We start from the raw sequence: 27567 nt of genomic DNA, 5'->3' as shown, positions 1-27567 counted from the left end.
TTATTTTCTAAGGATATTTGCCTGGTGTATGGTCTTTTAAGCGATACCGACAAGAAGGGAATTGAAGTTTTGGCAAAGTTGTGTTACAGAAGAATGCCGAATGTTAGGTGGCTATATCGGATAAGTAATAAAGACGCCCTCTACCGGGAAAATCAGGTTTATGGTGCAACTTCAGGAAAAGAAGGAATCGATTGTCAGAGCACATCTCGAGGCACCGAAGAGTCGTCAGTTTGGTAGTGTAGCGAAGTGCGAGAGGCAAAACTCGAAGAGAGAGGTCGTAGTTTGACTCTATTAAGAATAAGGAGTTGTCAAATGGAAATGAGGCACATGGACAATAACGAAGTAAACCGTTCATTATTTCAAATGTAATAACCATAACTGTTAATGCATTTATCCCTCTTTAAGTAAAGACGGTCAGCGGTTTCATGGAAAAACGTTTGTGTTGGTCTGCGGCACCATATTGTATCGAGGCGTGCACCTGTCAGTCTGATGCAAGTCAATGAGCGTGAATATCTTCCTTCAGGGCTCCGAAAGTATCAAAATCCTGTGGGGAGAGGTCGGGAAACTGGGAAAGATAATGTAAGGGCTTCCCAGGGAAACCTCTGCGGCGTAGTCGAAACGATCTTGCCAACACGTAGCCGGGCGTCATCCTGTGCAACAAAATACTTGTTTCATGGTGTGGAGTAACCGCCTAGCCTCTTGTGTGTTGTGCGCACTTACCCTGTCTCACTTTAAACTGTCCCATTCTGTGAAAAATTGATCAAAAATGTGAGAGAGTTCCATAATTTCTTTTGCAGGCATTCACGGCTAGGTTCAGATGTAAAAATCTTAGACATCATCCAGTTACATAAATAATTTAATAGATAGTAAAATTATCTTGAGACAGAAACTGGAATTATATTGAATGGACAACTGCTTCTACGCCATAGAAGAATTTATGATTGTAAAGTGGCATTTTATGTGTAAATGGGTGGGTGTATAAGACGGTCAGAAATATTCGAACGCTTCAGTATAAAACACTGTATGTACGTAAATAAAATAAAATAAAGTAAAGTAAAAGCAAAACAACACAAGGAGCTTTTACAGAACTTTCAAACAAAGGTTATCAAGATACAAAGCACCCACCCTCCAATTTCGAGATGTAAATGGGACCATCGCTCACAACAACACGGAAAACTGCAAAATACCAGAAGGCTACTTTGAGAAACTCTTGAATTGTGAACCCATCCTTGAAAAATTTGAATCCATCCCAAACAACCGTGAGAAGCCGGATTCAGAACCACCGATGACTGAAGAACTACAGAAGGTCATCTCAGAACTTAAAAACAACAAGGCGTACGGAGAAAATCAAATAGTGGCCGAACTATGGAAAAAGGTTGACAAAAATGCAGTTACATCCCTAAAGTGTGTTTTCGATCAAATCTAGAAAGAAAAAGAGATCCCCGCAGAATGGAGAACAGCTCTCATCCACCCTATCCACAAGAAAGGTTTGAAGACAGACCCCAACAATTACAGAGGAATATCACTGCTGGATATAACGTACAAGATTCTTTCTAAAGTCCTTTTGAACAGGGCAGAGCTGCAATTGGATCCGCAAATCGGGGAATACCTGGGAGGTTTTAGAAAGGGTATATCATGTTCGGAACAAATACTAAACCTCAAAAACATCATGGCTTACCAAAAATCAAGGGCAAAGACATACGTAATCTCCTTCATTGATTTCAAAAAAGCATATGATTCGATTGATAGAGAATCTCTGTTATCAGTCCTGGGAGAAATGGGTTTGGATAAGAAAACAACTAATATTATAAAAGCGACCCTTACGAATACATTTTCGAAAGTTAAATTTATGGGCGAACTATCGGAACCCTTTGAAATAAAAACGGGAGTGCGACAGGGTGATGGGCAATCACCGTTGCTGTTCAATTGTGCTCTTCAGAAAGTAGTCAGAGAATGGAACACAAATATTAAGAGTGGTATAAGACTGGGTTGCAAAAAGAACCACCTTAAAGTAAATTGCATTGCTTTTGCAGATGATATGGCCCTGTTTGCTGAAACAATGGAAGAAGCACGGGAGCAAATCCATGAACTAAAGAAACAAACAGCTAAAATTGGTCTTCACATCTCCTCCGAAAAAACTAAGATATTGACAAACATCAAGCACTCATGTAAATACCTCAGAGTTCAAGAACAGAAGATTGAAATAGTAAAAGAATTCAAATATCTCGGAGAATGGATTACTTGGAATGCTGGGGAAAGCAAAGCAATGGAATCCAGAAAAAATAAACTTGAATTGGCCTTCCAACTAACAAAAAATACATACAACAAAAAATCCCTTTCATGGGGGTCCAAAATTACACATTGCAAGACAGTGATTAAGCCAGAAGCACTGTATGCAGCAGAAACACTTAACATGAATTTCAAAGGCCAAATGGAGAAACTTGAGATAAAGGAAAGAAAAATTTTAAGAAAAATCATTGGGCCAAAATTTCAAGACAATAAGATTATATACATTAAAAATGAAACTCTCTACAAGAAAATTGAAAAACTTTCAGATTCTATGCGAAAAAGGAGAATAAATTTTTATGGTCATCTTCTCAGAATGAATTCCAACAGATTAACTAAACAAATCTTTGACTTCTTCCGTAACCGAAAAACGAATCCCAACTGGTTTAAAGAAACTGAGAAAGACCTAGTGGAATTAAATATTTCAGAAAATTCACTTATTGATCGAACTGCTAAATTAATTACTAAAGATGAAAACATAAGGTTCCAAGACAAATCCACACAAAAGTCCAAATCCTTCATCTCGGAAGAAGAGAGGAGAAGAAAATCAGAAAGGATGAAGAAATACTGGGCCCTAAGAAAAAAACAACGCACAAAGAAATGATTGATCCAGCGTACTCCAAAGAGGGTGAAACGAAAGAAGAAGAAGAAAAGCAAAAAAACAGAGAGCTATTTGACATAGTTAAGTGTCACTGTATGCACGTAAAATGAAAACCGTAAATTTAGATATGATGTGATAGGTCATGTTATCGTATCGTTCACTGAGGAAGTGCGCTAAGTGCGTTTCACAATTCCTATTACAGGCTTCTAGCTATTGTAGAGGAGATTCAGAAGATAAAAGGTTGATAAGGAACCCATTTCCGGAAATTTGCTATTTGGATGTAAAATAAGTTCGAAGATCGGATCACCTGCAAATCTCCCGCTTCGCGGTACGCACACAGCGGAGACAATGAGCTCTAACATGTGTGCACCAAAGGTATGTGGCGAACCTATTGCCCGTTGCACCAGATGTATCTGCAACGCGTACGTTCATATACAAGCCCACAAACCCTGTTGAGTGCTGAATAATTTCTGCTGCTGCCGCAACTCGTGCTTTGAACTTTGCAACAGTCTCACACACCAGACATCCCATATGGGCCCGCAAGAAAAACTCGAGAACAGTTGAATCTGGCGACTGTTGTGGTCGAAGAGACGGTCCATCTTTGACCCGTTAGGCGGTACGGAAGGACGTACGGCCCATTACGACGACCATGAGTGATTCCAACCCATTCATTGACACCGTACCGTTGCTGAACTACACATGAATGTGTGTCATGAGGATTTCAATCATCCCATATGTGATTCTGTGTGGAATTTCGGGCGTTTCGACACAATGAAGAAACCAGGTACAGCTAGATCTGCTGGGTGCAGTGCAGTTTCTTTCGGTGATAAGCATGGAGTTGCTGGTCATGCAGAAGACGCCAGACGACCGCATGTCCTTGCCATGTTTTGAATACTCGTTCGTTGTCGGGTTCTCTTTTACATGAAGAAGGATATCATCTTCCCAATCGAGGGTGTGGCGTGTCTGTGATGCACCACAATCAACGCACCTAGCTGCGAACGTACTAATTTATACAATGTTACTTGTAATCCGTCTTGATTGCAAAAACGTTTATTCATATGACCGGTTTTGGTTCATCTAGAACCATCTTTAGATCTGAAACGACAATGATAGTACTTTACTATTTCACAAATGCAAACCTTTTTTATCCTATCCGATCAACATCAGATGTACCAGAACGTATCTGCAATATCGGTTACAGGAGTAACCCGTCTACTTAACGCAGTATTTTCATATGTAATGTAACAAATGTACCAGACGCCACCTGTCGGTAGTAGTTTTATAATTAGTATAAATGACGTGCATTCTGCCAACCAATTTAAAGTGACGCAGCATGTGAAGATTGCTGTGTGTGGACGGGTTACTCCTGTAACCGTAATTGCAGGTACGTTCTGGTACATTTCATGTTGATCGGATAGGATGAAAAAGGTTTGCATTTGTGAAATAGTGAAGGAGTATCATTGTCGTTTCAGATCTGAAGATGATTCTAGATGAACTGAAACCGGTCATGTGAATAAACATTTTTGCAATCAAGACAGATTATAAGTAACACTGTATAACCAGTGATTTCGGTATCCCATCAGGCATTATGTCTGTTTTTGCAAAGCATTAGTTTATGGCAAGCATTATTATAGTCGAACGAAAATACTATGCGATGGGCTGAGGCGCTGCGGAAAAGTTCTTGATACACGAGTTGTGCAACTCAATCATTATTTTTATCAACATCTCTCTGTACTCTTCAAATTTCAAATGTGTTATTTCCCATACTGTAATATGCCGGTCGTCCTTACTGCTCAATGATAGACTGACAAGTGAGCATGTCGCTGAAGCGGTAATTGTAAACAGAGGGCACATTACGTCAGGTGACTAACGATGACAGCCTCTTTCCAGCTCTATGCATACTGCGAGGAGGGATATTTGTAGGTAACCTAATCTTCAACCATGTTTTGTATCCAAAACGTACGTATCCTTACCAGAACCCTATCTACTAATCGCTTCTGCAACCCCAAGAAGCTTTAATAACTGTGAAAAATCTTGTATAATTTAAAAAAAAAGTGACTTGCTCTGCTTCACAGCGAAATGCCACAGTTAATATCCAAGAGATACAGAATTAATTAAATTAGCCATACCGATGCCTTTTGTTACTAATCACTGGCAGTCTTATATTGTTATCTTAAAGGATGCATTGGCTTTCCAGACAGGTTCACTGGCTTTCTGGACAGGTTTCAACACTCCAGCAAACTTCCAATTAACTCAAACGCGATGACTTGCTGTGCTTAAGCAATCCGATGAGCAGAATGAAGCTCAGATATTCGTGTGTAAATGCAGGGGTTGGATTCATAGTGTCAGACACAAGTAGCTCTTTCAATCTTGAGCCATCATGACTTCTGTGAGAGCGTGCCCACGATCCCACTGGCGCCACTTGTGCGCACGTTCCATCGATTATGACCCTCGCCCTATCATGTCTGCTTGGTTTTGTGTTCCCTCTGTGTGGTACTGAGTGGTGAGGGCGACACAGAGCTGTACAGGTGGGCCTGGCATCTGCAGCGTCCTGGCAACTGCAGCGAGTTGAAACCTTCGACCATTGGGCCATGGCGGCCAGCTCTTTCCTGCAACGAGCAAGGAGCGGCTCTCATCGCGTGTGACCTGGTTACGAATTGCATCAGTTAACTGTACTGTACGAGGTGCATTCAAGTTCTAAGGCCTCCGATTTTTTTTCTCCGGACTGGAAAGATATAGAAACATGCGCGTTGTTTTAAAATGAGGTCGCGTTCATTGTCAATACGTCCCAGAGATGGCAGCACCATACGGCAGATGGAATTTTACCGCCAGCGGCGAGAATGAGAAGTGTTTTAAATACCTAAAATGGCGAAGTTTTCCTTACTTGAACAGCGTGCAATCATTAGTTTTCTGAATTTGCGTGGTGTGAAACCAATTGAAATTCATCGACAGTTGAAGGAGACATCTGGTGATGGAGTTATGTATGTGTCGAAAGTGCGTTCGTGGTTGCGACAGTTTAATGAAGGCAGAACATCGTGTGACAACAAACCGAAACAACCTCGGGCTCGCACAAGCCGGTCTGACGACATGATCGAGAAAGTGGAGAGAATTGCTTTGGGGGATCGCCGAATGACTGTTGAACAGATCGCCTCCAGAGTTGGCATTTCTGTGGGTTCTGTGCACACAATCCTGCATGACGACCTGAAAATGCGAAAAGTGTCATCCAGGTGGGTGCCACGAATGCTGAAGGACGACCACACGGCTGCCCGTGTGGCATGTTGCCAAGCAATGTTGACGCGCAACGACAGCATGAATGGGACTTTCTTTTCGTCGGTTGTGACAATAGATGAGACGTGGATGCCATTTTTCAATCCAGAAACAAAGCGCCAGTCAGCTCAATGGAAGCACACAGATTCACCACCACCAAAAAAATTTCGGGTAACCGCCAGTGCTGAAAAAATGATGGTGTCCATGTTCTGGGACAGCGAGGGCGTAATCGTTACCCATTGCGTTCCAAATGGCACTGCGATAACAGGTGCATCCTACGAAAATGTTTTGAAGAACAAATTCCTTCCTGCACTGCAACAGAAACGTCCGGGAAGGGCTGCGCGTGTGCTGTTTCACCAAGACAACGCACCCGCACATCGAGCTAACGTTACGCAACAGTTTCTTCGTGATAACAACTTTGAAGTGATTCCGCATGCTCCCTACTCACCTGACCTGGCTCCTAGTGACTTTTGGCTTTTCCCAACAATGAAAGACACTCTCCGTGGCTGCACATTCACCAGCCGTGCTGCTATTGCCTCAGCGATTTTCCAGTGGTCAAAACAGACTCCTAAAGAAGCCTTCGCCGCTGCCATGGAATCATGGCGTCAGCGTTGTGAAAAATGTGTACGTCTGCAGGGCGATTACGTCGAGAAGTAACGCCAGTTTCATCGATTTCGGGTCAGTAGTTAATTAGAAAAAAAAATCGGAGGCCTTAGAACTTGGATGCACCTCGTACAAACTATGCTGAGGTGTATGAGGGCAGTATCATCCGGTGTCTATTTGGAGTCCTGTAGCTATTGGCCTCCTTGACATTTACTTGAAATTATGTATGAAGACTGTTCAGTGCACAGTGTACTTAAAGACTGTTAATTCTTCTCCAGTGTGAGCTGGCGAGGAATCTGGTTCCTTTATGCATTTCAGTGACAACTTTTGCGGCTGTGTGTGTCAATCAGAATTTTAATCTGGCACTTGAAATCATTGTTTGTATCACTGTGTATTTGCTACTACTGATTGTAATTTCTATCTGTTGTAGACATAAGGTCCTTCGTGGAGCAAGTTACTGGTTTTCGCCTTGTAAGGCGTCCAGATTTTACGAACCTTACATGAGCTTGACAGTACAATACAGAATGAGATCCTCAGGAAATAATAATTTTATTACATCAGCAAAAGGCAATTGTAGTAATCTCATGTACTGAAAACTAACAAAACAATATCTAGCAATATATGGACAGGGGCATGAAGAAACAAGTTAAAGTGAAACTCATTTTGGAGATGAACCGAGCAGGTGGTTAATGGCATTGGAAAACTCCACTTAACAAGTGAACGGCGAGCCTTAGCGCAGAAAGGGATAAGGCCAGAACAATACATTATTCCTTTTCATGTAAATACGGCCAGGACCAAGGGTAAGTGGTTGGAAGGCTTTAAAAGGGCTAGGCTGCGACCTGGAAATAAAAATTAAATTCACTTCTAATGAGACAGAAATTGGATAAAGCCATACTGGGTGACACAGATGCGACACGGTGGGGAGGTTACCATTACATAAAAGCACTTTTAGAACTAAAATTTCTAGATATCTCTCTCTCTCATCTTGTGATGGACTGCACAAGTGTGTGGAAAACAGCGAGGGCATTGAGAGCTTTGCTTTCTGCAAAGTGTGAATGAAGCGCTTCACATATCATGGCGACAGACAGCAGGGAGGTACTTAATTATTCCTGCGGGAATTTGTGCAGGCAAAAGAATTGTGCACGTGGCTGCAACCCTAAGTAAGTGTGCAATAGCCATTATTTCGTCTAGGAAAAAAATAGTCTTCTACTGAACGCTGGAAAGTTGAGACTGAGTGAATTCAGTCAAGGCCAGAGTAGGGAATTAACGTTTCAGATACTGCATAGAAACAACGCCATTGCTGATGCAGCTTGGTAAAGCACCATCATGCATTAGGTCACAGTAAATGTTCAGTCGAGATTTTGCTCACTCCAACTTCTGTACGCTTCGACCATTGAATATCAAAGACTAGGTTACTATCCTACCCTTACATTGAGTACAAGAGAATTTCATTCATTCAGAAAGAAAATTTATTCTCCACCAACTCAGTGCATTGACCAGCTATGACATCATAGATGTAAACGAGCTAATGAAGATTTAATCAATCTTTCCTGTAATAAAATTTTTTTTATATGTAGAGATAACAATTTTATAATAGTCAATTCAATAAATCCAAGTGTTAAATATTTTGTTACTGAGTGTTGAAAGTAATTGAACATGATTGTTGAGTATCACTTGACCACTGAAAGCACAGTTGATAAATTATGTAGAATAAAAAAGGGAACAGCTGTTTTGTCTTTCTAGAATAGACCCCAAACTTTCACTTTTATTAATTCATGCATTCTAGTTAAGTGACAGCAACATTTATAACGATTTTTGTTACGATGCACACATGATTTTAGCTGCCTTACGGGTTCATATTTATACAGAATGTCTGTTTGGCACCCTGGGCTTGAGAAGATAGTTTAGATGTTTTGTCCATTTGCACGCTAAGTGGTAAGCTAAGTTTGCTCACATTAGTACACTCACTGTGCAGACGCAAAAGTGCGGAGAATCTGACAGCATGTAACTTAAGTTGTGTGTGCTCAGCTTAAAGGTACGCATGTATATGCCATCTGTGTATACGCTTGTATTTGCGCGCTCTCTTACTCCCTGTTCAGTAGCCCTTAAGGTTATTAGTTGTGCATTTTAATCGGCCATATGTTATTTGATGCATGTTCAAATTATAGTGTCTATTAGTCATTAAGGGGCTCCAGTAAAAATATACTTCGACTTACTTAGTCTTGTTTGAGCTGTTATGTAATTATTCTCTTAAATGATTTTGTATATTTTTCTTGTTGTTGATAGGAAAGTTAAATTGCAACGTATAGTGCTACAACGATGAAAAATAATATTACGACGATGTCAAACCTTATTTTCATGATATAAAGAAGAATTGACGATATTAAAAACCTAATTACAATTATATTATTTTAATTTTTGTGCTCAGTGAATCAAAGACTTTCTAGTGCACGGAATAAACTAGCATTGTTTGTTGTGCTCAGTGAATCAAAGACTTTCTAGTGCATGGAATAAACTAGCATTGTTTGTACTATGAAACTATATATGATTGTTAAGTGAGAACTGATTCTATGTTAGACATTTTGTGTGGGCAGATTTTGTTCTTGTACTGGTCGGGAGAAAAAGAAAAGTTTCCTAATCGATGTATGTAATGTGAATATATGAAGGCTATAAAAAGGAGAGAGAGAAAGATAATCCTTGCGGACAATCACCATATTGTATAAGAAAAGGTAAATACAAGTTATTCAAAACAAATATCTCTAAAGTGTATCGTCTTGTGATTTCTAAAGACTGAAAATTGCGGTGTTTAATCTAAATCTGTCCTGAATAACAGCAAAGAACATTTATGTCATCATATATTTTCTTCGTTTGACCACGGTTGTGATTCGCATGTTACTTTTTATTAAGCGATGTATTAGGAATATCTTCATTATACGCGCAAAAGTGCACACAGCTTTTATCGAACCTGCATCTTTCGGAAACGATAGCTCTTAATCAGTACAATTACGCGAATACCGTCTAAATCGCAAGCGTGATCACAAAAGTGTTTCCTGGACCTGATTTTTATAAATGTGTAGACTTGAAAGCGAACAGCATTGCACCATCGCAGGCTCGGAACAATTGAAAGAAAACAAAACAGGGACTGAACAACGTTAAATTTTAACGCCGTCGGCGTTACGAAATCTGAACGACGTAAGTTAATTAATAAAATATTAACAGGAAGAGAATTATTAAATTTTAAAGATTAAATCATAGCAAGAATTTAAAGCATTTTAGCATCATTACGTTTCTTTGCGTTAGTACTTGAGTATCAGATACAATCATATCTATTTAAAAGACAGTGCGTAAATAAAATTGGCACCTTTTGTAATTATTATTATAGCAATTCAAACGTTTATGAGCGGGTGGCTCCTATACCGAAGTGTCGATGGTTGGTTTACTTCAAAATAATCTTTAATTACCCGTTTCAGTGTTGCTGTGTTTGTTAATTTCTAGCAAACCTGCTTGCTGTTTGATGTTTGGTATATATTGACGGTCTTGTACCGTCAGTAGTTGACGAGTCGCTGTTCTACTGGTCCGGGGCAAAGATTCGCTTCCCTTCTGCTTCGGCAGCTTTCCTGTCATCACATCACACCTAGGTGTTGGCGGGTCGCAACCGCTTCTGCAGATCTCCCATTCAGCCTGAAGCTGCCATTCTTTGGGTACTGTGCAGCGACGGGGGTGTCGCCGGATTAGGACTTGACTTTAGTGATTCTGGAGAAGTAATTTACTCTGTGTTTCTATTATGGTAAGGTCCTTTGGGTCGTGTGATTAAAGCCTTTGGTCATGCTGAGCACTGAGTTCCTTGATTTTTTTAAATTAGGGTCTAATTTTCATTATCATTTTAATAGTGTTTTTGGGGCCCGGTAGCTTATTTAAGTACTTAATTTTATTTATGTGTAACAGCCTTGTGGGCAAACAGTGACGTGCTACTGTTTGCTTCGGGCTTTATACGCTGGTAGCGTTTGGCCAAGTTGGCCCTCTCTTGTCTATATGCGCTACTGGCCATTAAAATTGCTACACCACGAAGATGATGTGGTACAGACGCGAAATTTAACCGACAGGAAGAAGATGCTGTGATATGCAAATGATTAGCTTTTCAGAGCATTCACACGAGGTTGGCACCGGTGGCGACACCTACAACGTGCTGACATGAGGAAAGTTTCCAACCGATTTCTCATACACAAACAGCAGTTGACCGGCGTTGCCCGGTGGAATGTTGTTGTGATGCCTCGTGTAAGGAGGAGAAATGCATACCATCACGTTTCCGACTTCAATAAAGGTCGGATTGTAGCCTATCGCGATAGCGGTTTATCGTATAGCGACACTGCTGCTCGCATTGGTCGAGATCCAATGACTGTTAGCAGAATATGGAATCGGTGGATTCAGGAGGGTAATACGGAACGCCGTGCATGATCCCAACGACCTCGTATCACCAGCAGTCGAGATGACAGGCATCTTATCTGCGTAGCAGTAACGGATCGTGCAGCCACGTCTCGATCCCTGAGTCAACAGATGGGGACGTTTGCAAGACAACAACCATCTGCACGAACAGTTCGACGACATTTGCAGCAGCATGGACTATCAGCTCGGAGACCATGGCTGCGGTTACCCTTGACCCTGCATCACAGAAAGGTGCACCTGCGATGGTGTACTCAACGACGAACCTGGGTGCACAAATGGCAAAACGTCATTTTTTTTTGGATGAATCCTGGTTCTGTTTACAGCATCATGATGGTCGCATCCGTGTTTGGCGACATCGCGGTGAAAGTACATTGGAAGCTTGTATTCGTCATCGCCATACTGGCGTATCACCCGGCGTGATGGTATGGGGTGCCATTGGTTACACGTCTCGGTCACCTCTTGTTCGCATTGACGGCAATTTGAGCAGTAGACGTTACATTTCAGATGTGTTACGACCCGTGGCCCTCCCCTTCATTCGATCCCCGCGAATCGCTACATTTCAGCAGGATAATGCACGACCGCATGTTGCAGGTCCTGTACGGGCCTTTTGTGGATACAGAAAATTTTCGACTGCTGCCCTGGCCAGCACATTCTCCGTATCTGTAATTGAAAACGTCTGGGCAATGGTGGCCGAGCAACTGGCTCGTCACTATACGCCAGTCACTACTCATCATGAACTGTGGTATCGTGATGCAGCTACATGGGCAGCTGCAGCTGTACACGCCATTCAAGCTCTGTTTGACTCAATGCCCAGGCGTATTAAGGCCGTTATTACGGCCAGAGGTGGTTGTTCTGGATACTGGTTTCTCAGAATCTATGCACCCAAATTGCGTGAAAATGTAATCACATCTCAGTTCTAGTATAATATATTTGTCCAATGAATACCCAATTACCATCTGCATTTGTTCGTGGCGTAGCAATTTTAATGGCCAGTATTGTAGAATATAATAACATTGTCTCATGAGACCAATGTGTCGTCACTTGCCTTACGCTCTCCTGTATTCCTAATAAAAGGAAAATTTAACGTGACTGTCTCATTGTAGATGTATGCATTTTAATGTCTTTTCTTGTTTGTTGAACTTACATTCAAGTCCTGTTGTGGATTGGTCCACACTTGTGTTGTTGTGGACAGTGTGCGGCCGCAGGTTTATTTAATCAGTTATCTGTTTCTAATCGGGCCACCACTGAATTGCACAGTTGTCATGTTCTTCGATTAACATTTGTATTTTTATGTATAATGCAAGTGGCCTTACCCATTGTTGACATTAATTTAAAAAGACCTCTACTATTTGCGTGAATTTGGCAAGAGTATTGGTAGTTAGCTGGCTTCTGATGTAACTCTTATTAAATAAAAATGTTTGTTTGAGAATGATAAATAACTCATCAGGCTGGGCCACCCGTCCATGTATTTTGCTTTAATTAATCCCGATCCTTTTCCTGGCTCTCAGTCACAAAGCATGAGCTGCGCGTATTACTCGCTGCTTTTCGCTGATAATGTAGAAATGTCGCCTTGACGATAAGAGGAGCCTGAATGTTTACTGAGTTACGTCGAGGCTGCAGACAGGCCGTGTAGTTGCGGAAGTGCACCGCCTCCATATGGACACCCGAGGGAGCGGCTGCCCATCTCTCACATAAAATCTGCTATTCTTTTGACATTGTGGAGTCAAGTAACGGAAAGATCCGACATCCTCCATCGTCAGCACGGAGGTAGAATTATGTGGCAGAAAACTCCAAGCTAGTCACTGTACAAGTTCCGCTTTTTGTGATGCACGAATTTCCATTAATAGAACTCTGCATGAAAAACTGTCAAATGTCATTTGTGGATGGGCTCGCCAAGCAAAGACCAGATGGCACTGTAGGACAGAGTGTGTACTTTAAACCGACACATACAGATTTGTACTTCAGGCCTGCAGCTGTCCTTCCCCTGCACAATGAGAAGGTCTCCTAATTACACTAGTACACAGAGCACGCTAAATCTCGGACCGTGACAGTTTAGCAGATGAATTGCGGTACTTATAGGCCGTAGTCAATAAGGAGCGTTTGCAGCAACCGCCGGTACAACGTGCCTTAAAACTTAAGAAGCCAGGACAACAGCCAGCTGAATACGAAGATAACAAGGCAACGATTGCACACTTCGGGAACAAATCAGAAAAAAATCGAAAGAATACTTATATTGGTAACGCCACGTAAAGCTCTGTATGAAAATCACTGGCTGTGCTGTGTGCAATCTGTGGCTGGCTGGCATTGTTGATATATTCGCTATTGTAGTGTTGGGCAGCTGGATGTGAACAGCGCGTAGCGTTGCGCAGTTGGAGGTGAGTCGCCAGCAGTGGTGGATGTGGAGAGAAAGATGGCGGAGTTTTGAGAGCGGATGATCTGGACGCGTGTCTATCAGAGACAGTAAATTTGTAAGACTGGATGTCATGAACTGATATGTATATTATGACTTTTGAACACTGTTAAGGTACATACATTGTTTGTTCTCTATCAAAATCTTTCATTTGCTAACTATGCCTATCAGTAGTTAGTGCCTTCAGTAGTTAGAATCTTTTATTTAGCTGGCAGTATTGGCGCTCGCTGTATTGCAGTAGTTCGAGTAATGAAGATTTTTGAGAGGTAAATGATTCGTGAAAGGTGTAGGTTATTGTTGGTCAGGGATTATTGTAAGCAATACAAATTATGTTGTAGGGATTATTGAAAGTCAGATTGCGTTTTGCTAAAAATATTGTCAGTTTAGTGATGATCAGAATAAGTAAAGAGAGAAATGCCTGAGTACGTTCAGTTTTGCTCAGCTGTTTGAAAATCAAACAACGTAACGGGTTTACCAGCACAGTAATACATTCATATGAAACGTCCCCTTGGAAAAATTAACGCGCAACGCAATCTGACTTTCAATAATCCCTACAAAGGAATGGCCCTCACTAACAATAACCTATACCTTTCATGAATCGCCTCACAAAAATCTTCGTTACTCGAACTACTGCAATACAGCGAGCGCCACTACTGCCAGCTAAATAAAAGATTCAAACTACTGAAGGCACTAACTACTGACAGGCATAGTTAGCAAATGAAAGATTTTGATAGAGAACAAACAACGTATGTACCTTAATAGTGTTCAAAAGTCATAATATACATATCAGTTCGTGACATCCAGTCTTACAAATTTACTGTCTCTGATGGACACGTGTCCAGATCATCCGCTCTCAAAACTCCGCCATCTCTCTCCCCACATCCACCACTGCTGGCGGCTCACCTCCAACTGCGCAACGCTACGCGCTCTTCACATCCAACTGCCCAACACTACAATAACGAATATTCCAACAATTCCAGCCAGCCACAGACTGCACACAGCACAGCCAGTGATTTTCATACGGAGCGCTACGTGGCGTTACCAATATAAAAACCTAAACAGCCTACTTGCAATACTCTCTAGACAAACTTCCAGTGCGTGTTCCGACTACAACCAAGATGAAAACTGTATTGGGGTCAGACAAGGATAACCTAGGACTCCGGAAACCGGGAATCTACCGAATCAATTACCATTGTAGGCAAAATGTATGTAGGCAAGACTGTTGATACATTAGGTTTCGGAATTTGAAATTCCCTAACAATTTCCGACATGGAATGTGCTATTCATATAGCTCGAACAATCAGTCCGCGACAAAAGTCTTTTACTTCCTATCGTACGGCCATTCACGTCGGAAACATTTCCCATGAATCACTTGAGATCAAATGACAGCTCCGCCCATGCTGTCCCCTCTTATACCTTGTGTACGGATGCCACCACCATCTGCATTCGTGCATATCGCTGTCCAATGAATTCTGTCAGCACATTGTGAACGAGGTGGGGTTCGGAACAAATAGGTCCCACGTCCATGTACGTGAGGTATCCTTCAGTCAATTCCCGGAACACGAGAACAGTTCATCCATCTTGTCCACAAAAGTTTCCCTTACCTCCCATTGTCGTACTGATATAAGATCTGATATAGGGCTGTCAAAAAACTTACACAGTGGAGATTTATAGGAATTCAGGTATGCGAAATTACTCCTAAGGCTGTCATATCTGGTAAACCATCTAATTCATTTGCAATTAAGGTGAGAAACTTAAAACATTTTAGAAAAATTCGACATCACTACATTTGTGGAAGAAATGCTGCTGAGCTGAAAGCTAATATTGTCTCTTATTGGTAGAGGAAAGCCGCAGAAATACGTCATAATTAAAGAATTTAGTCTATGGTTACCTTTATTTCCTTAGAGACAGTGACTGTCACAGAAGAATTATTGTCATTCACTTGAGCGGCGCCGGCCGAAGTGGCCAAGCGCTTCTAGACGCTACAGTCTTTGACTGCGCGACCGCTACGGTCGCAGGTTCGAATCCTGCCTCGGGCATGGATGTGTGTGATGTCCTTAGGTTAGTTAGGTTTAAGTAGTTCTAAGTTCTATGGGACTGATGACCTCAGAAGTTAAGTCCCATAGGCACTCAGAGCCATTTGAACCATTTGAGCCACTTGAGTGGCACATCGATGGTGCTTCAGTCCGGAACCGCGCAGCTGCTATGGTCGCAGGTTCGAATCCTGCCTCGGGCATGGATGTGTGTGATGTCCTTAGGTTAGTTAGGTTTAAGTAGTTCTAACTTCCAGTGGACTGATGACCTCAGATGTTGAGTCCAATAGTGCTTAGAGCCATTTGAACCACATCGATGGAAGCAAACCATTATCGGCCAAAAAATCCAAACGGTTGTTTACAGTCATAAAATAGAGGATCAAGATTTCATTCCTATAATTTCTTTACTGAAAGAAAAGAAACTGTGCAACAATCGTGAGATAGCTTGTTCATATTTACGTTTGGGTGTGTCCGCTGTTAAAATATACGCAGTACTAACACTTTTTTTTTTTTCATCTCAGCTGAATGAAATACATTACATTATTTCAAATCCGGACTGAAGATTCCACCTCATTTCCAGAGTGATCCATATGGGATTTGTAGTAACCAGTATGTATTAGGCATCCAGTACTGGGACGCAACTATTCTTAAACAAAAGAATACTACTATTGCTTCAGTTAGTGTGCACATTGTACCTTACAGTTCGTTGAAGAACTGAGCGAGGTGCGGTTCAGAAGAAGCAGATCCCAAGTCTCCTGCCGCCTGATGTAGTTTTCTTGTGGTATCGTTTACCTAATTCCCGGAACACAGGAACACTTCATCCACCTGGGCTACAAACGTTTCCCTTCCTCCTCACTGCCATACTGACATATTTTCACAATCTTTGGTAATTTCTAACAAACTTGCTTGCTGTTTGATGTTTGGTGTATATTGACAGTCGTGTATCGTCAGTGGTTGACGAGTTGCTGTTGTACTGGTCCAGGACAAAGATTGGTTTTCCTTCTGCTTCGGCAGCTTTCCTGTCATCGCATGACGCCTAGGTGTTGGCGGGTCACTCGCACTTCTGCAGATCTCCCGTTCAGCCTCAAGTTGAGTTCTTTATTGCCATTCTTTGGGTATCGTGCGTTGACGGGGGTGTCGCCGGATTAGGACTTTAGTGATTCTGGGGAAGTAATTTACTCAGTGTTTCTATTATGGTAAGGTCCTTTGGGTCGTGTGATTAAAGCCTTTGGTCAAACTGAGGACTGAGTTTCTTGATTTTTTTAATAAGGTTTTAATTTTCATTATCATTTTAATAGTGTTTTGTGGGCCCGGTAGCTTATTTAAGTACTTAATTTTGTTTATGTGTGACAGACTTGTGGGCAATCAGTGAAGTATTACGTTTTGCTTCTGGTTTTACTTGCGGGTAGCGTCTGGCCAGGTTGGCCCTATCTTGTCTTTATAGGAACAGAATAACATTGCCTTATGACACAAACATGTCGTCACTTGCTTTACGCTCCCCAATATTCTTAATAAAAAGAAAATTTAACATGAAATTTAATGTTATTTTTTTGTCTGTTGAACTTATATTCAAGTCCTGTTGTGGATTAGCCCACAGTTGTAACGCTAGTCTCGCGGACAGTGTGCCGACAGTGTGCCGCCGCAGGTTTATTTAATCAGATAACTGCTTGTAATCAGGCCACCACTGAACTGCACAGTTGTCATGTTCTTCGAGTAACATTTGTATTTTTATGTATAATGCAAGTGGCCTTATCCATTGTAACATTAATTTAAAAACCTTAACTATTTGTGTAAATTTGGGAAGAATCTTGGTAACTGTTAACTGGCTTCTGATAGAACTCTTATTAAATAAAAATATTTGTTTTGGAATGATAAATAACTCACCAGGCTGGGCCACCCGTCCATGTATTTTGCTTTAATTAATCCCGATTCTTTTCCTGGCTCTGTCATGTCGAGAGAAGAGATAATTCTGTGTGTCACAAAGCATGAGCTGCGCGTATTATTCGCTGCTTTTCGCTGATAACATAGAATTGTCGCCTTGACGATAAGAGGAGCCTGAATGTTTACTAAGTTACGTCGAGGCTGCAGACAGGCCGTGAAGTTGCGGAAGTGCACCGCCTCGATATGGACACCCGAGGGAGCGGCTGCCCATCTCTCGTTTAACTTCGCATAAAATCTGCTATTCTTTTGACATTGTGGAGTCAAGTAACGAAAAGATCCGACGCTCTCCATCGTCAGCACTGAGGTAGAATTATAAGGCAGAAGACTCCAAGCTAGTCACTATACAAGTTCCGCTTTTTGTGATGCGCGAATTTCCTTTAATAGAACTCTGCATCAAAAACTGTCAAATCTCATTTGTGGATGGGCTCGCCAAGTAAAGACCAGATGGCACTGTAGGACACAGTGTGTACTTTAAACCGACACACACAGATTTGTACTTCATGCCTGCAGCCGTCCTTTCCCTGCACAATGAGAAGGTCTCTTAATCACACTAGTACACAGAGCACGCTAAATCTCTGACCGTGACAGTTTAGCAGATGAATTGCGGTACTTATAGGCCGTAGTCAATAAGGAGCGTTTGCAGCAATCGCCAGTACAACATGCCTTAAAACCGAATAAGCCAAGACCACAGCCTGCTGAAGACGAAGATAAAAAGGCAAGGATTGCGCACTTCGGGAAAAATCAGAAAAAAATCGAAAGAATACTGAAACGTCCCCTTTCAACAATTATACACGACTGTGCTTAAACTGACACACAATATTTTGTTAGCGCAACGCAATCTGACTTTCAAAATTTCCTACAAAAGAATGGCCCTGACTAACATTAAACTATACCTTTCACAAATCACTTACCTGACAAAAATCTTCGCTGCTCAAGCTACTGCAATACAGCGAGCGCCACTACTGCCAGCTAAATAAAAGATTCAAACTATGGAAGGCACTAACTACTGATAGGGATAGTTAGCAAATGAAAGATATTAATAGAGAACAAACAATGTATTTACCTTGATATCATCATATATAAATATAGCAGTTCATGACAAATTTCAAAACTCCGCCATCTCTCTCCCCACATCCACCACTGCTGGCGGCTCACCTCCAACTGCGCAACGCTACGCGCTGTTCACATCCAACTGCCCAACACTACAATAACGAACATTCCAACAATGCCAGCCAGCCACAGACTGCACACAGCACAGCCAGTGATTTTCATACAGAGCGCTACGTGGCGTTACCAATATAAAAACCTAAACAGCCTACTTGCAATACTCTCTAGACAAACTTCCAGTGCTTGTTCCGACTACAACCAAGATGAAAACTGTATTGGGGTCAGACAAGGATGACCTAGGACTCCTGAAACCGGGAGTCTACCGAATCAATTACCATTGTAGGCAAAATGTATGTAGGCAAGACTATCCGGACAGGAGGCGAGATAGATAGAGCATAAACGTCACACTGACAACGCTCACCCGGCGAAGTCCGCTGTGACAGAACACTGAGTCCCCCATCCATACACTATGAAGTATTACGATACCAAGCTGTTGCAGCAATCCAACACCTTCGGTGCATCTATTTTCAAAGAAGCTGCAGAGATCCGACTGCATGTCGGACTAATAAATAAGGACAGTAGTTTCAACTAAGCGAGCCCTGGGACTCTCCCTTGAGCGTGACTAAAGCAGTCTACGAGGAGGTCTGCACTTGTAATGACAACTGAAGAAAACGGAAAGGGATTATCGCAAAGCCAGCAGAGTTCCGCGACCGGCGCCGGCTGCTCCGTAACTGAGAACCCTGGATCTCCAAGAGCCGAACATAACCATTAACCGTCAATGACGGGGTTCAGTTGGATCTGAGGACCCAGTCGTTTCATATAAACACAGTCCATGCCATTATGGAACCGCCAACAACTTGCGCAGTGCCCTGTTGGCAAATTGGGTGCATGTATTCGTTAGGTCTTCGCCACTGTCGAATCCTTCCATCAGGTCTTACCAACTGAAATCGGGACTCATCTGACCGGGCCATGGTTTGCAAGCCGTCAACGGTGTAATCGATATAGTGAAGATCCCAGGAGAGGCGCTGTTAAGAAAGCATTCGTGCGATCATCTGCTGCCATAGCCAATTAATGCCAAATTTCGCGAACCGTCCCAACGCACAGGTCCGGCGTACGTTGCAGATTCTTTTCTGCTGTTATTTTACGCAGTGTTGCTTATCTGTTAGTACTGACAACTCTACGCACACCCAATTGCTCTCTGTCTTTAAGTGAAGGCCGTCGGCCACTGCGTTGTCCGTGGTGAGAGGTAATGTCTGAAATCTTGTTTGTCGCCACGCTATTGATACACTAGGTCTCGGAATTTGAAATTCCCTAACAATTTCTGACATGGAATGTGCTATTCATATAGCTCGAACAATCAGTCCGCGACAAAAGTCTTTTACTTCCTGTCGTACGGCCATTCACGTCGGAAACATTTCCCATTAATCACTTGAGATCAAATGACAGCTCCGCCCGTGCTGTCCCCTCTTATACCTTGTGTACGGATGCCACCACCATCTGCATTCGTGCATATCGCTGTCCAATGAATTCTGTCAGCACATTGTGAACGAGGTGGGGTTCGGAACAAATAGGTCCCACGTCCATGTATATAAAGTACGTGAGGTATCCTTCAGTCAATTCCCGGAACACGAGAACAGTTCATCCATCTTGTCCACAAAAGTTTCCCTTACCTCCCATTGTCGTACTGATATAAGATCTGATATAGGGCTGTCAAAAAAACTTACACAGTGGAGATTTATAGGAATTCAGGTATGCGAAATTACTCCTAAGGCTGTCATATCTGGTAAACCATCTAATTCATATTGCAATTAAGGTGAGAAACTTAAAACATTTTAGAAAAACTCGACATCACTACATTTGTGGAAGAAATGCTGCTGAGCTGAAAGCTAATATTGTCTCTTATTGGTAGAGGGAAGCCGCAGAAGTACGTCATAATTAAAGAATTTAGTCTATAGTTACCTTTATTTCCTTAGAGACAGTGACTGTCACAGAAGAATTATTGTCATTCACTTGAGCGGCGCCGGCCGAAGTGGCCGAGCGCTTCTAGACGCTACAGTCTGGAACTGCGCGACCGCTACGGTCGCAGGTTCGAATCCTGCCTAGGGCATGGATGTGTGTGATGTCCTTAGGTTAGTTAGGTTTAAGTAGTTCTAACTTCTAGTGGACTGATGACCTCAGATGTTGAGTCCAATAGTGCTTAGAGCCATTTGAACCACATCGATGGAAGCAAACCATTATCGGCCAAAAAATCCAAACGGTTGTTTACAGTCATAAAATAGAGGATCAAGATTTCATTCCTATAATTTCTTTACTGAAAGAAAAGAAACTGTGCAACAATCGTGAGATAGCTTGTTCATATTTACGTTTGGGTGTGTCCGCTGTTAAAATATACGCAGTACTAAAACTTTTCATCTCAGCTGAATTAAATACATTACATTATTTCAAATCCTCATTTCCAGAGTGATCCATATGGGATATGTAGTAATCAGTATGTATTAGGCATCCAGTACTGGGACGCAACTATTCTTAAACAAAAGAATGCTACTATTGCTTCAGTTAGTGTGCACATTGTACCTTACAGTTCGTTGAAGAACTGAGCGAGGTGGGGTTCAGAAGAATCAGATCCCAAGTGTCCTGCCGCCTGATGTAGTTTTCTTGTGGTATCCTTAACCTAATTCCCGGAACACAGGAACACTTCATCCACCTGGGCTACAAACGTTTCCCTTCCACCTCACTGCACATACTGACATATTTTCACAATTTTATGGAGGTCGACGGAGATATATATTCCGTCCTTTCGTCGTATTGGTAGATCGCTGATCGAGCATACTGGTGTCGCAGGAACTCATCGCTCATTAATGTGCAATACGTTACATGTATTTACGTCCAGGATCAACTGCCAGTCACTGCACTATTTACCAAACCAAAGAGATTCGACCCGTATTTATGGCGTTGCTCTCTTGCTATAGACAACATTGTCTGCGACCAGTAGCTATGATTTTCCGACGTTATCCATTTCATAAAATATACTGTAAAGAGTAACGAACCCTTTAATATTGCCTTAGGAAAAAATTGTAAACATGGCTGAAGTAGCAACTGTTGCAAATCTTCACGGTAAATGATAACAGGCAAACAGTTGCTGGATAAAGATTTATTGAAATGCTTGATCACTGTTTCGGTTGTTGTTGTTGTAGTCTTCAATCCTGAGACTGGTTTGATGCACCGCTCCATGCTACTCTATCCTGTGCAAGCTCCTTCATCTCCCAGTACCTACTGCAACCTACATCCTTCTGAATCTGCTTAGTGTATTCATCTCTTGGTCTCCCTCTACGATTTTTACCCTCCACGGTGCCCTCCAATGCTAAATTTGTGAACCCCTGATGCCTCAAAACATGTCCTACCAACCGATCCCTTCTTCTAGTCAAGTTGTGCCACAAACTTCTCTTCTCCCCAATTCTATTCAATACCTCCTCATTAGATATGTGATCTACCCATCTAATCTTCAGCTTTCTTCTGTAGTACCACATTTCGAAAGCTTCTATTCTCTTCTTGGCCACACTAGTTATCGTCCATGTTTCACTTCCATACATGGCTACACTCCATACAAATAGTTTCAGAAACGACTTCCTGACACTTAAATCTATATTCGATGTTAACAAATTTCTCTTTTTCAGAAACGATTTCCTAGCCGTTGCCAGTCTACATTTTATATCCTCTCTACATCGACCATCATCAGTTATTTTGCTCCCCAAATAGAAAGACTCCTTTACTACTTTAAGTGTCTCATTTCATAATCTAATTCCCTCAGCATCACCTGATTTAATTTGACTACATTAAATTATCCTCGTTTTTTTTTGTTGATGTTCATCTTATATCCTCCTTTCAAGACACTGTCCATTCCGTTCAACTGCTCTTCCAAGTCCTTTGCTGTCTCTGACAGAATTACAATGTCATCGGCGAACCTCAAAGTATTTACTTCTTCTCCATGAATTTTAATACCTACTCCGAATTTTTCTTTTGTTTCCTTTACTGCTTCCTCAATATACAGATTGAATAACATCGGGGAGAGGCTACAACCCTGTCTCACTCCTTTCCCAACCACTGCTTCCCTTTCATGTACCTCGACTCTTATAACTGCCATCTGGTTTCTGTACAAATTGTAAATAGGCTTTCGCTCCCTGTATTTTACCCCTGCCATCTTCTTGAAAGAGAGTATTCCAGTCAACATTGTCAAAAGCTTTCTCTAAGTCTACAAATGCTAGAAACGTAGGTTTGCCTTTTCTTAATCTTTCTTCTAAGATAAGTTTAAGGTTAGTATTGCCTCACGTGTTCCAACATTTCTACGGAATCCAAACTGATCTTCCCCGAGGTCCGCTTCTACCAGTTTTTCCATTCGTCTGTAAAGAATTCGTGTTAGTATTTTGCAGCTGTGACTTATTAAACTGATAGTTCGGTAATTTTCACATCTGTCAAAACCTGCTTTCTTTGGGATTGGAATTATTATATTCTTCTTGAAGTCTGCGGGTATTTCGCCAGTCTCGTACATCGTGCTCACCAGATGGTAGAGTTTTGTCAGGACTGGCTCTCCCAAGGCCATCAGTAGTTCTAATGGAATGTTGTCTACTCCTGGGGCCTTGTTTCGTGTCAGGTCTTTCAGTGCTCTGTCAAACTCTTCACGCAGTATCTTATCTCCCATTTCGTCTTCATCTACCTCCTCTTCCATTTCCATAATATTGCCCTCAAGTACATCGCCCTTGTATAAACCCTGTATATACTCCTTCCACCTTTTTGCCTTCCCTTCTTTGCTTAGAACTGGGTTGCCATCTGAGCTCTTGATATTCATACAAGTGGTTCTCTTCTCTCCAAAGGTCTCTTTAATTTTCCTGTAGGCAGTATCTGTCTTACCCCTAGTGAGACAAGCCTCTACATCCTTACATTTGTCCTCTAGCCATCCCTGCTTAGCCATTTTGCACTTCCTGTCGATATCATTTTTGAGATGTTTGTATTCCTTTTTGCCTGCCTCATTTACTGCGTTTTTATATTTTCTCCTTTCATCAATTAAATTCAATATTTCTTCTGTTACCCAAGGATTTCTATTAGCCCTCGTCTTTTTACCTACTTCTTCTTCTACTGTATTTCTGTATACTGTTTAGGTATATCTAAATATATCTTTATCAGATGCAAAAATACACTAAAATCACATCCTGCAGTGGAGATACATAAAGCAATCGTGCCAAACGCCTCGTCAGTAGTTAAAATTAAAATATCACCTCCATCTGTACAGCATAATTATGAAGATATGGTCGATGCGAACACGGCATATTATCAGTACTTAGCCTGTGAACTCCCGAAGTTACCTTCATATCTGTTTCGTCCTGTTAAGGACAATTCGTTGATTCCTACTTGCAAGGAAATCATGAAACTAGTCGTAAATCTGCTCCAATGTTCGGTAAGCTCGTGTTTAGTTCACCAAAAGAAGCAGCAGAACAGTGACGAATACCTTCCGGAAGTTTAATGGAAATCAAATTGAGCACCCTTATCTACGTAATCCTGGATCTCATGGATATACGTCCCTAGCAGTGTTTCCAAAGAAGTCTTTCTGTTTCCGCAGTACAACAATTTCGGGTGACAGAATTCAGCATTGCAATCTTCTTTCAACCAGCTTCTGTTTCGCTACCAGTGTGGTCACTGATGAAAAAAAAAATGGTTCAAATGGCTCTGAGCACTATGGGACTTAACTACTGAGGTTATCAGTCCCCTAGAACTTAGAACTACTTAAACCTAACTAACCTAAGGACATCACACACATCAATGCCCGAGGCAGGATTCGAACCTGCGACGGTAGCGCTGGCGCGGTCCAGACTGTAGCGCCTAGAACCGCTCGGCCACTCCAGCCGGCCGTCACTGAAGAAGTTTAATAGATGATTCGTCCCGCTCTCTGACTTAAGGCACGAACAAAACTTCCTAACATTATGTGGTGAATGTTTTTCTAAGCGATACAAACTTCCCGGATTGATGGAGAACGAGAGGTGTTTCGATGTGGCCCTGCTCGATGAAGCAACTGATGTCTAAGTTATAACTGAGAGCGAACAAAATTCAGTTTCACTAGCAATCTCCGCAATAAAGTTGTGTATCCGCTCAGCTTTCACAAAGTTGTACGTTGGTAATAGCTGCTAAAAGTAGCGACCTATAGCTCTCCAGGACGCATCGCAACGACGCGAGAAGTTCTGTTTGCCAGGACACACTCTGTTGTATGACCAGTATTCGGAACACATGGTTCCCATACGATTCGATCCCGAACGCTGTTCGAGCTGTCTCTCCAGACACGCATTTTGCATGGGGTATCATTGACTGGAGCAGTTATATTTCCCGCTTCGACGTGAGTCCCAATCAATAGTGAAGACGTACCTGGGCACGCCCCAGGCAGCGATGGGTCACCAACTTGGTCTGTCGCCCTCGATATGACCCGACAGCTGAGAGTGATGGTCTGGGGTGCCACTCCTTGTCGTAGTAGGATCCCTCTGGTTGTTATCCCTGGCAACCTTACAGCATAGCGGAACGTGCACGGTATTCAATGCCCGAGGCAGGATTCGAACCTGCGACGGTAGCGCTGGCGCGGTCCAGACTGTAGCGCCTAGAACCGCTCGGCCACTCCAGCCGGCGGTCACTGATGAAGTTTAATAGATGATTCGTCCCGCTCTCTGACTTAAGGCACGAACAAAACTTCCTAACATTATGTGGTGAATATTTTTCTAAGCGATACAAACTTCCCGGATTGATGGAGAACGAGAAATACGAGCGGGAAATATAACTCTACTCCAGTCAATGATACCCCAGGCAAAATGCGTGTCTGGAGAGACGGCTCGAACAGCGTTGGGGATCGAAACGTATGGGAACCATGTTTTCCGAATACTGGTCATACAACAGAGTGTGTCCTGGCAACAGAACTTCTCGCGTCGTTGCGATGCGTCCTGGAAAGCTATAGGTCGCTACTCTTAGCAGCTATTACCAATGTACAACTTTGTGAAAGCTGAGCGGATACACAACATTATTTCTCGTTCATCGCTTCAAGCTATTCTGCGCTTGCATTTCAGCAAGATAATGCCCACTAGCGCACGGCTTATCTTCGTGCTTGCCAAACCATATCTCGCCAACAAGCTCACCAAATCTCTCCCTAGTTAAGAACGTTTGGAGCATTATGGGCAGTGCCTACCAACCAGCTCGGAATTTTGACAATCTGACGCGCCAGTCGGACAAAATTTCACGCTGTTTCCCTCAGGAGGAGCGACAACAACTGTATCGATGAATGTGTAGCCGAATGTGTGCTTGCATAAGGGAAAGAGGTGGACCAACGCATCATTGACTTTCTCAGTTTGTGTAGCTATTTCTCTTGACTAAATCATCCATTTTTGCTGAAATTGTGATTATTTGTTTGTCTGTGCATGCACATCACCTCTGCTGACATCCATTCCAGTCGAACAATCCTTCCTGAATGAGATTTTCACTCAGCAGTGGAGTGTGCGCTAATATGAAATTTACTGGCAGATTAAAACTGTGTGCCGGACCGAGACTCCAACTCGGGACCTTTGCCTTTCGCGGGCAACTGCTCTACCAACTGAGCTACCCAAGCACGACTCACGCCCCGTCCTCACAGCTTGCACTTGCCCGCGAAATGCAAAAGTCCCGAGTTCGAGTCTCGGTCCGGCACACAGTTTTAATCTGCCAGGAAGTTTCATATCAGCGCACACTCCGCTGCAGAGTGAAAATCTCATTCTGGAAACGTCCCCCAGGCTGTGGCTAAGCCACGTCTCCACAGTATCCTTTCTTTCAGGAGTGCTAGTTCTGCAAGTTTCGCAGGAGAGCTTCTGTAAAGTTTGGAATGTAGGAGACGAGGTACTGGCAGAACTAAAGCTGTGAGGACGGGGTTTGAGTCGTGCTTGGTAGAGCACTTGCCCGCGAAAGGCAAAGGTCCCGAGTTCGAGTCTCCGTCCTGCACACAGTTTTAATCTGCCAGGAAGTTTCAATCCCTTCCCGATGTGTCGTTATTTTTGTCTTGGAGTCTATTACTGATGACAGTATTACTGAAGTTGTAACATTCCAGGTGATTGCCAGCCTTGCATTATGTGTTACTAGTTCAATACTTTTATATCTCCAGCTATAATTAAAACGAATTACTTTTCGATAATAGAAAAAAGGCGTTTAAAAGAATAATAGCAATACCAAACAATAGCAGTTACAATACCCTTTGTACCATTAACACTCAAAATCAGATTCAGGAAATTATATGGAAAATGTTTAGATAAAAAATAATATATTTAGTTCTCATCATCTGTAAATGGTACGAATTAAATCTCCAGCCTAGTTAACAAGATATAGATAACTGATCGTTTAGCATTGTTGGAATGCTTATTTCTGCAATTCCAATATTACTGTGATTTGTAGGTGTTCAGAAAGTATCTTAAACTTGTTCTAGCAAAGGAGGGAATATTATAGCGTGTTCGATAATGTTGTTAAACTGTATCATATTACAAATTATGTTTTGCATTATTGTAACAAGTAGTACATTGTAGGAAGAAATTACTCGCCCTTGATTATTGCTAGGGCAGATGAGTGTTGGACCCACTAGCGGACAGATCTGTGCATACAGTTAAGTTCTTGGTGCGTGATTCAGGTTTGGATTTACAATAGAGTAACTCGCGAGTTGGACATTGTCTAAAACAGCATATTAGGACAGTGCAGTGACGGATCATTTAGGAGTGTTAAACAGTTTGATTTAATATTGCAAAAGGCAGAATGATATGTGACTTTACATTCGTACTTTGTTGAGTATTAGCGTTGAACAATGAAATTGACCTCACACACGCGTTTCTATCAAA

The sequence above is a fragment of the Schistocerca americana genome, chromosome 5, assembly GCF_021461395.2.
Source record: "Schistocerca americana isolate TAMUIC-IGC-003095 chromosome 5, iqSchAmer2.1, whole genome shotgun sequence".
Taxonomy (NCBI): domain Eukaryota; kingdom Metazoa; phylum Arthropoda; class Insecta; order Orthoptera; family Acrididae; genus Schistocerca; species Schistocerca americana.
Note: the sequence above shows the minus strand (reverse complement) of the source record.